Genomic DNA, 15,237 nt, shown 5'->3' with positions numbered 1-15,237 from the left:
ATATTTAATTTTACTTCCTCTGAAACTTTATGGGCAAAAGACGTCCTTACTTAAAAGTAAAAAAAAAAAAAGAAAGAAAGAAAGAAAAGAAAACTTTCCTCAGGAGGCTAAAGTTTCTCTCCAGAAAATTAACAGTAAAATGAGACATAAAATGATAAATAAAAATCAAAAGGAGGGTACATACAGAGATAGATGGATAGGTAGACAGATATAGATAAATAGCATGACAACAGTTTACATAAGAAATAGACATGTACTTTATACAACCCAAGAAATCTAAATAGTGGCCTATCATTTTTATGTACTTCTGAAAGAATTCATTTAAATTTTCCTAATTAAATGCAAAAGAAATTAATGGATTTTTTTCATCATTGAGGTTGTGACACAATGCCACAGGAAATTATTTCTGGTTTAATTCACCAGTTGTACATAAATTCTCTTGGGTTCCAGGTCAATGTATGAAGCATAGCCTGGTGTAAGCGTATGAGACCTATAGGGAACTGCAAGTTGGGCTTCACTTCTAATGAAGGAAAGTTTTATTTACAAGACAAGTCAGGCATGAAACTGAAGTAATAACATGAATTAATTTATACATTGCATTTAAAGGTCGACTACTTTTAACAACTCTCCATGTTCTTGAGAGTAGAGAAAAAGCTATATTAAATAATATTTATAAATGCTTTAAGAACAAAGTCTCCTGGTGGTACACGTTGAACTCCCACATGATATATATTCAGATGGAAAGTTTAAATTGATTTTACTCAGTGGCAAAGAAATTAAAACTGTCCTATTACAATCTATATCTTTCTTTGGTTTTACTATACAAAATTGACTTCCCTATTACTCAGTCTGACCAAGTTGTCATCCACTGTGATCCTGAAAGCCCAGAGGCAAAATAATCAAAGGGAAAATGAGTAGAAATGAGTATTTTAGAGTCACTCTGAATTCAGGAGTATATTCTAATCCATTGATAGTCTATATTCATTTCTGGACAGGATTGGTTGCTGGCAAGTAGTGAGAAGAATCTCAAACTTGAATTTGGGACTCCTTTGTTTGAGTCTGGCTCTACTCTGTATTTGTTATGTGACTGTGAGTGAGTCACTGAAGAGTCCCTGAGCCTCAGTTGTACTCATCTATATAATGGAGAGGTTTACTGTATTGGTTCGCTTCACTGAATGAATTAGATGAATCAATGAAACCACTGTGTTCACTGTAAATGACTACAAATGAAAAGCATTGTTGGTTTTATTTATTCATTTTTAAGTTACAAATGGGCCTGGAAATAACCCAGAACATAACTGGATGTATTAATTTGTGGGCATTAGCTGAGTCTCAACCTTCACTTTTAAGTCACATGTTCTCCCCTTAAAAAAAAAAAAAAAAAATCCAAAAAAATAACAATAAAACCCTCTGGCACTTAAAAAGAGTACCGAGAAAATCATTCCTTGAAATGTGTAAGGTTTTCCTAGAATGACTTAGATGAAAAATGAGACACTTTTCTGTAAAATGCTCAGCATTCTACTTTTATAATCTGTAATTGTACCTACTAATATATTCTGTTTTTACCTCCTTTATGCTCTGCCCACATAATACAATGTTTCATGCACAATAGACTGTCAATAAGTATATGAGAAATTGAAACAGGAAAATTTTCGGCTGTGAAATGTTACACATAATATAGTTCAGTCAACGTAAGTTTTTTAAAAAAAAATCTGTCTCTTTAGGTAACAATTGTATCAATCAAGTATATTTTTTATAGGAAGGAAATTATATTAAATGTTTCACCAAATTGACAAGTTGTTTTGTTTCTATTTCACCAGTTTACATTAGTCATACGTGCTATTGCCTCGCTTTCTTTCAATTTGCTTCTCACTGATGATGAAGGAACATACCCAAGTAGACAATCTTATGCCACACGATCCTAACCCGAGGTCAAACCAATTAGACCAGGATTTACATCAAGTGAGGGGAACAATACAATCAATATTTACTGAGGAGCCACTATATCCAAGACGTTACTTTTACTTTTTAATTTCCACATGTAACAGCATATTTATCCCTCATCACAACTATGAGGTAGTACTATTATTATCATTCCATTTACAGACTAAGAAACTGAGTCACTGAATCCTTAAGAACGTTTCCCAAGATGACAATGCTGGCAAGATTTGGAGCTCAGATTCAAATCCAGACAGTCCAGCAGCAGAACCTGAGCTCTAACCATATGGTGTACTGTCCTTAAATAGTAGACCACCTTACTACCATCTACAGTTGAGGCTAAGACAATTTTATTTTCTAGTTCAAGAAATCTGAAGTATGCACAAAGAGATTGAGTCAGCTGGACTGTGTTGGACACTAGAAGGTGAGTTCATTTGGCATTGCAACAGAATGGAAAATTGGTAGGCCCCAGGGAAAACCAGCCCTGAAAACCATTCCAGCAAGATCTGACTATACTTCCAGAAATTAGGCTCCGAGAAATTCCTCTGTATTTCCAATTACTGAGTTTATTACTTGAGTTAATTTGTGTAAGTCCCTGTCCTCTGTAGTATAAAATTCTCTCCATTGAAAACAACTAAGAATTGAACATAAAATACAAAAAGTAGATAGAAAGAAAGGAATATCCAGAGAATAAAACTAACTGAAAGGGGAAACCAGATGGTTAAGAGGAGTACTTTATTCAGGTTTCCTCTTGGAACATTTGATGAACTTGGACTTCACAGCCCAAAGGGTGCTTGCAGGAGGTCACAAGGCCCAAAGCCAGCCAGAGATGGAAAGTCTAAAAGGTGATATGCCCTCCTGTGACTCAATAAAACTGTGTTGTCATTGTACCAGACATAAGTTTGCAGCTGTATACACACACAGACACACATAGGCACACACACCCAAACGTACACACACAACACACTATACACAGCTGGCAATGGTAAAAAAAACAGTCTGTCTCTAAACTTGGCACGAGTGAAGGGGAACAAAAAATATCAGCTGAGGACTCATGACCAAGCCATTCCTCACATGGTTTGCAGCTAAATTTCATACTCTCAAGGTGTCTCAAACATCTAACAACAGTGTACAGTGTTGGGTAATGTTCCAGGTCTCGCAGAAGGAAATATAAATTCTCTCAAATACTAAACCAGCCTAGTCCAAGCTTCAAATAATTCCCACGTGATAAAGATCCAGGTGACGCTCATTTGTAAAACAATATGAAGCAAGAACCAGGAGAAACTACAGATAGTAGAATCAGGTCAATAAAGACAGTAGGTAGCAAAATTATCAACCAGGAAACACAAATTAAATATGCTTTAAAAAAGAAAGGATTAAAATATGATTAAATAGTAAGAGAATATGAGAACTGTATAAGAACTAAACATTAAAAAGCCTTTTTGCCCATATATAATTTGTCCTTATTATTAAAACCAAACAACCCCACCCAAAATAAGTAAATAAATAATAAATACAAAAATTCCAATAATGATTAGCTCTGGGAAGGGGTGGGGTGGGACAAGCAATAAAGAATGAGGTCAAGGAGATGCACATAATTATGTTTAATTTTTTTCAATAATCTAAGTTTTGAGTTGGCTAGTGGGTTTATTAGTTTTCATTATATTAAGAAATAATTAAGGATAGCTATGAATGATGAGGGCACATCAAAAATATGAGGGTCAAAACACAAATAATTAATAAATAGATAAACAAAATTTTAAATCCAATTACTATAATTCACTACATTAATAGAATACGGGGGGGGGAGGGAATCAAAAAATCATCTTAAAACCCTACCAACCTAAAAATAGAAATAAAAATCCTTAATCTGACAAATAAAATCTGTAAAAACAATAATAAACCAAAACTATAACATCGTACTCAATGTTATCACTTTAAGAAATTAGGAACAAGACTCATCTCAGGCTTGCTACTATCTATACAACATTTAATAAAGGCTTATAAAGCTGCACAGGCTGACAATGAGAGGTGCTAGTGCCGGAATGTATGAACTCACCAACACAGAATAGAAAGCCAAGAAATACACACACACACACACACACACACACGCACACACACACACACGCACACACACACACACTTTATTTTTTTATTTCAAAGCTGGCATTATCAATCAGTAGGGGAAAGCCATTGCTCTAGGCCAGGTGGTCATTCATGTGGCAAAATATGACACTAGATTTTTCCTCTCACACCATGCAGAAAAATGAATACCAAATGAATCACCATTCATGATAAAACAAAGCTGTAACTTAAGTATTCAATCCAACAGTCAATAACCACATAAGTCCCTTTAAGCTCAAACTAAGTTAATTTAAATTAAGTTTAAAAATTTAGCTCGTCAGCCACACTCTTCAAATTTCAAGTGCTCAATTGTGACATCTGGCCAGTGGCTATCGCACTGGACAGTACCAGCTATAAAATATTTCCATCAGTGTAGAAAAGTCTGTTGGACAGTGCTGAAAGACATTTAGGATAGTATCTTTATGACCTAAGGGTGGGCAAAAGTTCATTAAACAGGAAATAACAAAATAAACAAATAAAAAATAGAAATAACTGATAAATTCAGCTATCAAAATCAGAACCATTTATCAAAATATATTATGTAAAAAAAGAAAGCCGTAATCCGAAGGTAGATACTTGTAATATGTATATACACAATGTACGGGATATATAAAGAACATATATAAGCAATAAAAAGATAAACAATCAAACAGAAAAAGAGACTAAAGACTTATCAGGTAATTCATTCTATTTGATGACAGAAAAAGATAATTATAGTCTGACTTATTTTTATCAATATCCATGTTCTATTTTAAATCACCAAGAGTAAAGGGGAACAACCACCTATTTTTCAGCTTGGAAGAAAGATTATACTGGCTTAGATAATACAGCAGCCCAGCAACATATAAGTAGGCTGATAATAATGTTTGAACATGTAATTAAATAGATACTTCTAATGTTAGCTTATCCTTCATTAAAAGATAGTTTTCTAGTTCACCTAACAATTTATCCTTACCTTATTTTGAGCACACAATACAGTACTTGAGAGGCACATAGTACGTTTATGCCACCTTTTCACTCGGTGTGTAGAATTTGGTCGTGACTGAGGCATTAATTTCATTTTTACTTCAATCAGAAGCACCAGAGGCTACAAAGGTGTGTGTGATTGGAGGGTGGAATAAGAAAAGTAGATAAAGTTATAAATATATGAAGAAATACTGAAAATATAACTAAAATACATAGTTTCCTCAAAGCAAAGAAAGTTTCCATCTCTGAGTTACCATGAATGGGTATTATTCTGGGCACCATCTTTTTCCTTGCTCAAAAAATGTATGAACGAGATAAAAAAACAAATCACTTTCCTAGCTGCCATATATATTTTTTAAAAGTTTCCATATTTTAATAAAACTTAAATGTTGAAAACTCATGTTTATGTAGCTTAAAATTTGAAACAAAGCTATATTCCACCACATTTCCAAGTGGTCTAATTTATCATTTAGTTTTAACCAAATTCTAAGAGAAGTATTAAGAGGATTTTTGACCTTTATTCTGGCATATTATAAAATATTAGTGATATTAAACAACTTCAAAATAATTTAAACTCTAAATTAGTATCATAAATTACCAAACAGAAATATGTGGTGGTTTGGGCAGTGTGAGTACGGGCCAATGGTTACAGAAATAGACTCAATTTATCAGAAAGAAATACACAATGGGGAACACTGTGTGTGGATCCCAAGAGACAATGAGATGATTTCACCTCTCGAGGTCCTCATAATCTAAGTATGAGAGGGAAATAATCATTAACTTGCAATTCTGATAGAAGGTGAATAGTGATGGTTGCACAGAGAATGGGACATCAAGTTAGATTAAATATTACAGGACATATGACGATCACTAGCAATAATTAAGAAGAGTCTATGCTATGAATCAAGATCCTAGCCCAATGGATGGAGTGCATGATGGGTGACAACCTGAAGGCTAGGCAAGCTAGAAGTCAGCACAGACGTTATCCCCTCTAGTGTAGCAAGGCTTGAGATCCTAGGCTGAGGTTCAAGGATTCCTCTTTCCAGAAGAGCTAGTAAAGAACGTGGCAGTGTCCCAGTATTCAGAGGACTGGAGAGCCAGATATATCTACAATCGATATCAGTATGTGGATCCAAGCATAAGGTAGCCCTAATAACAGAAGGAAATGGGGTTGGGAAACTCAAGCTCATGAATGCATGCATGTTAACTCCCATCATGAGGAAAAGAAAAAAAAAAGAGGTCTAGATTTGCTAGAATAATAGTGGAGCCCCATGGGTCAGCCACAGCACATGAAGTCTTGAACCAGATTTGTTGTTGAGAAACACTGCTAAAAGCTAATCCTTCCAATTAACTGTATGGGGAACTCCATTCCAGCTTAGCCTCACTACTTCCTAGAATCCTAGGCAGAGACTGTTTAATTATACCGGGGGTGCCAAAAAAATGTATACACATGACTTGTATTTACCTTTTGTTATCGGTACTGTGTTTCCCCAAAAATAAGACCTAGCCAGACAATTAGCTCTAATGTGTCTTTTGAAGCAAAACTTAATATAAGACCTGGTCTTATTTCACTATAATATAAGACACGGTCTTTATAATATAATGTAACTCTTTTGTATAATGTATAATGTTTTGTATAATGTAATATAATAAATATAATATAATAAATATAATATAAAATAATATAATATAATGTAATATAATACCGGGTTTCATAGTAAAATAAGACCGGGTCTTATATTAAGTTTTGCTCCAAAAGACATATTAGAGCTGATTGTCCAGCTAGGTCTTATTTTGGGGGAAACAAAGTATATACTGAGTATTACAATTTTAATACAGCTTTTTCCTTTTTCAAAATGTGTATACATTATTTTGGCACCCTCTGTATATTCTGATTCTATTCAGAATGGCCTGACAAACCACATTTTATTTGGACTGGGTTTGTAAATACTATCTGTGGGCCAGTAAAGTAAAGCAGGTGAAAGGCCATAACCTCAGACGCTGGTATGAAGGTTAATTTTTTTTTTAAAATAATACCATGAATAATAAGAACTATAAATATTTCTTTGGTTTGGAGGGGTTAAACTGTTGTGCATAATTTTATGTTTGATTAATAATCCCATATGGTTCCCCTTTTATGTTCATTCTTATTATACACTTCCTCACAAATGTGTGCCTCCTACTTCCTCTGCTACACAGATTCTTATTCATTGCCTCTTGCCAATTTCCCATTTTCTGTTCCTCTCAAAGGAGACACGTGTCCCTAATTCTATCCTGTTATCGCAGGGGTAAAAGTACAGACATTGTTCTTTTTGCAAAACCAAGAACAGAAAATGATTAGAAGGACCTTAGTAATTGACTTTCCAGGCTAATGAAAATGCCAAGAGAAAACATTATAACTTCGTGAGCATCAGATGGCAAAAACTGTGTTCTACACCCATAGGTAAAGCCGCTTGGTTGATACCTGCCTCCTTAATATTAATTCTAGTACGGTATTCACATGCAATATTTCATAAACATAGCTCATTATAAATTCAATAATTACTTGTACTTTTTCAGAAGAAAGGGTTTATTTGAAACAGTAGATAATTTCCAAGTTTGCTTTGCATTTAGAATCCCAACAACTAATCTATAACACTCAGAGTTCTCTATGTAGGTAAAAATTAAAGTAACACGATTAATCAAACGTTTTTTCATAGGCATAGATCTATGATTGTAAGAAACCAAATCCACTCAACATAGCTTAAGGAAAAGCAGAGGGAAAAAAAAAACAGTCTCAACACAGAATTTAACTGCAGCTCTGTCTCTAGAGGGCCCAGAAGAGTTCAGATGCTAAGGGTCTGATTCAAGTGTTACAATGTGGAATCTGGGGTTAGAGAGTCTAGTTTCAAGCGCTATCTCTATTATTTACTAAGTTTGTGCATGTTGGGGGATCACTTAATGTCTCAGTGCCTTGGTTCTCATTTCTGTAAAGTAGTAATAATGGTATCTATCTTAAGTGTATGAATTAAACAAGATAGCACATGTAAAATATTTAGGATAGTGCCGGAAATAGTAGGCACTCAATAGAGGCTAAAAGTCATTGCAGCAACAGTATTATAATTGCTTGTTTCGAGCACATCTCCATTCTTCTCTCAGCCTGGCAGCTTCCTCCATTTGCACATCTGCCAACATAGTCACTAGCTGAGGGATAATGATATCATACAACGTCAATGTCCCCCACTTCTGATTTACTCAGCTCACATCATATGTTGCACATGCCGCTACCTTCCGAGCACTGTGGATAGGGACAGAGTCCCTTCGAATCTGTCAGCAGGGAGTCAAAGGCCGGCCTTTCTAGAAACAATGTTGCCAGTTCACAGATGGATAAAAATGTGAAGAACACAATTCACAGGAACTTTCCCTCTCAGGTTAATACTAAAAAATGTACCAGTTCTAGATACAGTTTAAATAATATATGTTAGTGGAACTGTGGAAATACATTACATGTATTTTAGCTCTCCTCATATAATGGGCTTATTCTAGAAATGCTGAAATGTCTTTAACTTCCATGGACTACACTTTTCTCTAGACTAACAGTTACTTGGTCCCCCTTTCTCATTCCATTGAACATTCTTTATTCTATGCCCTTGCAAACAATGACTTCAGACATTTGAGTAATTAAGGAACAGAATAAAGTAGTCTTAAGAAAATGATGGTGTTATTTTTACAGAATAAAATCCAAATACCATAACTTAAAAATAAACTCAGAATTGTGTGTGTGTTTGAAAAACATCTAACTCAATATTTTTTCATTAAAGAAACTAAAATAACATTCAAAATTTAAAATAAATTCAGGAGAAACTAAGAGTTTACTTACAGATGATATATGCAAATTTAGACACTCTTAGTAGTCTACCCAGAATATCTGAATTACAAATGATTTTTGTTGTTGTTGTCTAATTTGTTTTAGCTTGGTTCAAAGTAAATGATAAAATGTTTTGGTCAGAAACAAAAGAGAGAATTCCCACAAAATGTTACTTAGGTACTTCCTACCTCCAGTAAATACATTACTAAGTGCCTCCAATTCTTCTGTTATATGACAAGCAAAATGCTATACAATGAAATCACTACTCTATGTATTTATACTTAAAGGTTACAGGCCCAGGGTGGTAAAGCTACAAGCCTGTTTCTTCAGGCATCATGCTGTTGCTTGTCCTTTATGCTTTTGTCAGTCTGCTTTTGGCAACCGTTAGGTTCCCATGACTATTATTTGTAGTTTCCCCTTCCAGTAAAACTGAAGGACATTTCAGGGAGCAGTCACTAGGTCCCGGCCAGAATCAATGCCAAGAACCAACAGAGTCAAATCATGAAGTAAGAACCAGGCCCAGCTCCAAGATGAGGCAATAAGCAGGCTCCAACAAGCTCATTGTTTTAGACTCTCTGCCACTTTAGAATCACAGGGTAAATCCACATCTTATGACAAGGAGAAGTCCAGAAAACACAAGTGTCAGCTACCCAAGGGTTGGTATGTTGATTAATTAGGACACTGTTTCAGCAACAAGCCAAAAGGGAGATTTTTGGAGGAATGGCAACACCATGATACTCCAAGAACAGGAATAGTTACCAAAGATAAGAATGCCTGACAACTTTACTGGTATCATTACTGGCATAAGTGTGTGACTACACAGTGCACTGATTTCACAGAAGAGGCAAATTCGGCATCTGAATGTGTGTTTATCTTGGCACACACCTCTCTTTACATATCTGCTTTCAACCCTATCGGGAAATTCCTCTTACAAGAGATTGTAAAGAAAAAAAAAAAAAAGGTAAAAGTCAATGTCAAAGGAAGGTAGAGAAAGCTTTTATTAGTGATCACTGGCATATTTGAAACAAAAACTATATAGAAAAATTCAGAAATTCTATGGTTGCATGTGTTTTTATTTTCAAATTTCTGGGAATTTCATATTTCTGGGAATCTGAGAGACTCCAGGAATGTAGAAAGGAGATGACTGTGTAGGTAAAACATGTATTATTTTTTTAAAACAAAATTTGATTCCCTAATGAAATAAAGTTATAGAATTATGGCACTTCACTACCTTGTATGATTCTAATCCCTTTTGATAATACATAGAGCACATCAGAACCACTTCATTTGAAATCATTGATTTAATTACACAAGATGGTCCTTTTCAGGAGCCAAAATATTCATGTAAAAACTTTTCTCACCCCAGTAGATTACTTAGCAATATCATGTTTATTTAATTCAGGACAAATTAATAATCATTAATAGGATTATTGGTTATAATCCTAGCATGTTTTCAACTTGCATCTCTAGTTCCATTTTTATGAAAGATGCCCATGATACAGGAATACTTGATTTGCACAACTTTTCTTTATTTGAATTATTGTCCTTAGACTCTTGACTTTGGTAAACTACAACTTATATATTATAGATGGTCTATGCTCTAAATCTGTTCATAAAAGTGTTCCATTAACAATGGAGCATTTCCTGTTTTCCCCATCAGCTAACTCCTATAAAATGCTACTCAGCAGGTAGTAATAATAACTGATGATATTCCCACACCTCCTTGTTTGGATGTCTTTTTGGAGTCAAGAAAGTGATATTTTACTTGCAATGCACACATCAATCATATTCTCTTATCAGCTGTAAAGAAATGTCCCACTGCATTTTAAGAGTATTAGATACTATAGAATGTTGATAAAAAAGACATAGTGTTCAACTCAACTGTCTCACATTTTGAAACATGTAGTATCTCAACCACATATTTTGAAGCTATGTGTTACTATGAAAAAACACATTTTTAAACATGTATGCTAGAATTTCATCATAGCGCCATCTTCAAGGTTCCTATCACAAGGCTACGTTTAAGAGCACAATTGCTTATAATGAAGGGCTTCCTAAATCCCTTTGAAATGTGTTTAAAATGGGCTTTTACATTGAATTTCAAATCATAATGTTACCTACTTTTTTTAAAGTATTACCTACTTTTTTTTAAAGATGTGAATATTCGTTTTATAAATGTATAAATGGAGGTGAATGTACCTACTTAATAAAGTATAATCAAATATTCAAAAAAGAAAAACAATATTCAAATCTCAATTGGTTAAACGTAACCCTAATTCAATAGTGGTAACTGTGTCTACTTGATTTCTTGGCCTTAACATCAGCCTCAACATACACAGTTCAGTTAACATTTTTGAAAAAAAAAGGATTATTATGTACCTGTGCTATGGTCTGAATGTTTGTGTCCCTCTAAAACTCATGTGTTGAGATCCTAACCCCCAATGTGATGCTATTAGGAGGCGGGCCTCTGGGAGGAGCTTGGGTCATGAGGGCGGAGCCTCATGCATGGGATTAGTGCCCTTAGAAAAGAGACTCCACAGAGCCCCCCAGTGCTTTGTATGTGTTATGTAAGAACACAATGAGAAGTCTGCGACCCAGAAAAGAGGCCTTCCTCCAGCCAGGTTTGCACCCTGATCTCAGACTTCCAGCCTCCAGAACTAGGAAAAATAAATGTCTGCTATTTATAGCTACCCAGTCTGTGGTATTTTGTCATAGCTGCATGAACAGAAAAAGACAATGTGGAAAAGGGGCTAAACAAAATCTTGCCAGCATTTCTCTGGTTCTTTTAATTTTGTATTTTGTTTTTTGAGAAAAACTTCCAAGTGTGATTTTGATACTTAAAAGCATGATTTTTTTCAATTAGCACCTTTAGAAAGGGTAGAATCCTAAGAATTTCTCTTTTACCTTCCCCATAATTTCCCTTTTCTATAAAATGTGTGTGCAAAGAGGGAGAACTTTACCTGGGAAGACTACATGAAATGGGGGTGGGGAGGGAAATGCAGATTTTGGAAACAGAGCTTTGTTACCTAGCCCATTTGAGACACCAGGTGCTTCATTTCCATCCTAAATTGGTGATAATAACAGCCATATTACAGGGATGTTGAAGCTGTCAGAAAATGACTTTCAGGATTATGTCAGGTGATACATACAGTCCCCACAGCCATATCTTTGGCACACAGCTAGCACCAAGTATGTCACTTGCTTTGCTTCCCCTTTCCCAATTTCCAAAATCTGAGTATGTAAATCCTTTTGAAAATCCTTAGGGCAGCAAGAGAATACCAAAAAAATACATTTTAAAATTTAGATTGTATAGACCACAACTCAATGTCTAAGGGTATAGCTGAGGAGGCATTAAGTATCATTGTTTCAAGACAAAAGCTAGTAAATAAGAGGCCCAATAAAATGTGAAATAATTTAAAATAGCTTATCGACTAAAAAAGTTGGATGGAACATTCATTCTTAAATGAAAGTTATAGACCAAATATATACATAATAATTTTGGTCATAAATACTGAAGTATCCTAATGAACAGTAATAATTAGATTTCTGAGCATTTGAAGTATACATGTTTGAATGTCTCTGCCCTTTTATGGGAACATTTGAAAACAAATGTAGATAACGGGCCCAAGTATCTTATCTTACTAAGATAGAGTCACAAATATATGTTATTGATAAAAATAAAATAAAATGAAACAATAAAAATTTGCATGTCTCCTCGCTACAGTATTTTCTCTTAAATTAAGGCATATATTACTTAGAAAATTAATGATTAAAAAGGGAAATAATTTTGGATGACCTTTAGGTCTGAAGTGTGTAAATCCTCTTGTAGGAGTCCATCACTGTGTGTGATTAATATTCTCCCTGTGGTACAGGTGGCCAGATGACTTTCCACACAGATGCTAATATGGCCCGTGGGAGTTGGATTTAGGTTTTCTTATACTCCCTGAGGCTTCTTCTGAATCATTCACCTTTTCCTAACTACATATTATTTTGTCAAATTAATTAGTGATATGCAAATATTTCTACAGTACCTGCTGTTTTTTTAAGTTCAGAAAAAGAAACGGGTATTCACTGACATTGATGCTTTCTTTGTTTTTCCTCTGAAAGATGCCATCCCTTTAGGAAAAATACATCCAAGCACTTGACTGCTATATTGAAGACATCATGCAATAAGTAACTGGGACCTAAATGGATATTAGGAAGGGGTACTACAGAAAAAGGAAGTGGAAAAGCAGACAAGACAAACAATTGGATGTTAAGAGGCAAGGAAAAGAAAGAAGAGCAGTGGACAGCAAGTGACAGAAACAGAAAGGAAGCAGAGAGAAATGATACAGTTCTAGTCCAATAAAAAAAATCAGTATTTTTAATAAAAACTTCCAGAAACATTTGTAGTCCATTCCTACCCATGTATGTCCTAGTTTCAAAAGTTTCTTTTTAAAAGAATCAATTTATTGGTCATATTGGATAAAGAGAAGCTATTTACCAGTATTGTAGTCTTAAGTCAATTATTTGTTCCACCTGATCCTTAGTGTTCTCTTCTGTAAAATGGACATAATAACATCTATCTCATGAGCTTTTACAAGTTTTTAATGAGATAAGGCATGAAGAGCTCTTGGCACAGTGCCAGCACTTAGTTGCATGCTCAATATCTAGTATTTATTTTATTATACCTAGTGATTAGCAAAAAATTATTAGTGTATGTCTAGCATGCATGTGCTTTTTCAAGGTAGAGGTAATGTGGGGAAAATAATTCTCTGTCTTCAACAGAAAATAATCAATTTTATCAAATGAGTACATATTCTTAATCAGTGATTTTCCACATGGACTATACTTTAGTATCACAGGTTATTGAGCAAAACAAAAACCTCATTTTTTTTTAACCATTCACCCATTGATTCAAATGTCTCATTAAGTTGAATAATCACTGTTCTAGATGAATACTTACAAAAAGTACACTCATAAACAAATGATTCTAGTATTATATGAATTATATAGCATGATATGATTCCTATACTTCAGCAGACTTTTGTATTTATCCAAGCATTTGTTTTTGCTTTTGAGTTTTGTGGCACTTAAAATGACCATCTCCTTTTTTTCACGTTAAAAACTAGCTCCAAAACATTTCCACTTCTTTCATTAAAGCCTTCTTTGATTACCTCATCACACAGGAAAGTCTCCCTCTTTTGAAATCCTAGAACAGAGGTCAACAAATATTTTTTCTCCCAAGTGCCAGATAGTAAACATTTTAGGCTTTGCAGGCTTAGTCACAGCTACTCAACTGCCCTGAAGGAGGAGAGCAGCCACAGAAAATAGTGAAACAAATAACATGTGACTGTATTCTAGGAAATGTTTATTTGCAAACACAGGCAGCAGGCTGAATATGCCCCAAGGGCTACCGTGTGTCAACTTTTGCTCGAGAAGATCGCTGCTCTCTTCCATGTATTTTGACACTTAATCTTACTCTGCATTGTACCTTTAACCAGCACATGTGACGTGTGATGAAAAAATATGGTGAATGTTTAAATAAAAAATAATAATCACAGTAAAAGACACATTGCTATTAAGCCTCCTCAAAATACTCCCCTTCGCTTCAAACATACTTACATCCCATCCTTCTTGCCACTTTCTGAAGCAGTTCTGGAAGTCCTCGTTCACGTCTTTAGTTGCGCTGTCATGGCTGCCTCCATGTCCTGAATCATTTTAACTTTGGGGAAGATCCAGAAGTCGCACAGTGCCAGATCCGGTGAATAAGGTGGATGAGGACACACTGTAATGTTTTTATTTGACAGAAATTGACATCCCAGGAACGACAGGTGACACAGATCATTGTCATGATGGAGGATGAAGTAAAGACACTCATGAAAGAGGACTTCTAGAACTCCTCCAGAAAGTGGCAAAGACGATGGAATAAGTGCGTTTGAAGTGAGGGGGAGTATTTTGAGGGCGATTAATGGCAATGTGTCTTTTACTGTAATATTTTTTTTAATTTAAACATTCACTGTATTTTTCGATCACACCTCATACAGAGTATATCTCTGAAATTACATTCTCCTCAAGGGGATCAGGAAAGATGTCTTATACATATTAGTTTTCGGGTCTCTATGCAGAGTACTTCATATGGCAATGCTTAATGATTTGCTGATTATTTACTGATTTGAATTGATTTAAGATACAAAAGTAAGATCTAGTTGCCACTGGTATCTTACTTGATTGAAACATTTACTGAAGCATTGATTTTTGGGTTTTAATGCAAAGACTCACCTTGTTGAGTCTTTATTCTCTCTATAATGAATATAATCCTTCCTACATGGTAATAATGAGGGTATATATATGGTTTCTAATGGAGGCATGGAAGTGGCATC

General features: G+C 34.8%; 1 protein-coding gene across 6 annotated transcripts in view; it reads right to left on the bottom strand.

Annotated features, from left to right (window-relative positions):
* Positions 1–15,237, bottom strand: part of SLC16A7 (solute carrier family 16 member 7) — a 157,290-nt gene that overhangs the window by 132,238 nt on the left and 9,815 nt on the right. Inside the window, exon 1 of one of the 6 annotated variants that reach the window (XM_081059723.1) lies at positions 14,480–14,642. The exons of the other annotated variants lie outside the window; for them this stretch is intronic. The gene's annotated coding sequence lies outside the window, so the exon portion shown is untranslated. Of the gene's footprint in view, positions 1–14,479; positions 14,643–15,237 lie in introns of those variants that run through there. 6 annotated transcript variants of the gene reach the window in all.

The sequence above is a fragment of the Rhinolophus hipposideros genome (genome assembly GCF_964194185.1).
Source record: "Rhinolophus hipposideros genome assembly, chromosome: 9".
Taxonomy (NCBI): Eukaryota; Metazoa; Chordata; class Mammalia; order Chiroptera; family Rhinolophidae; genus Rhinolophus; species Rhinolophus hipposideros.
The sequence above is the reverse complement of the archived record's forward strand: the minus strand, read 5'-3'. Positions and strand labels throughout refer to the sequence as shown.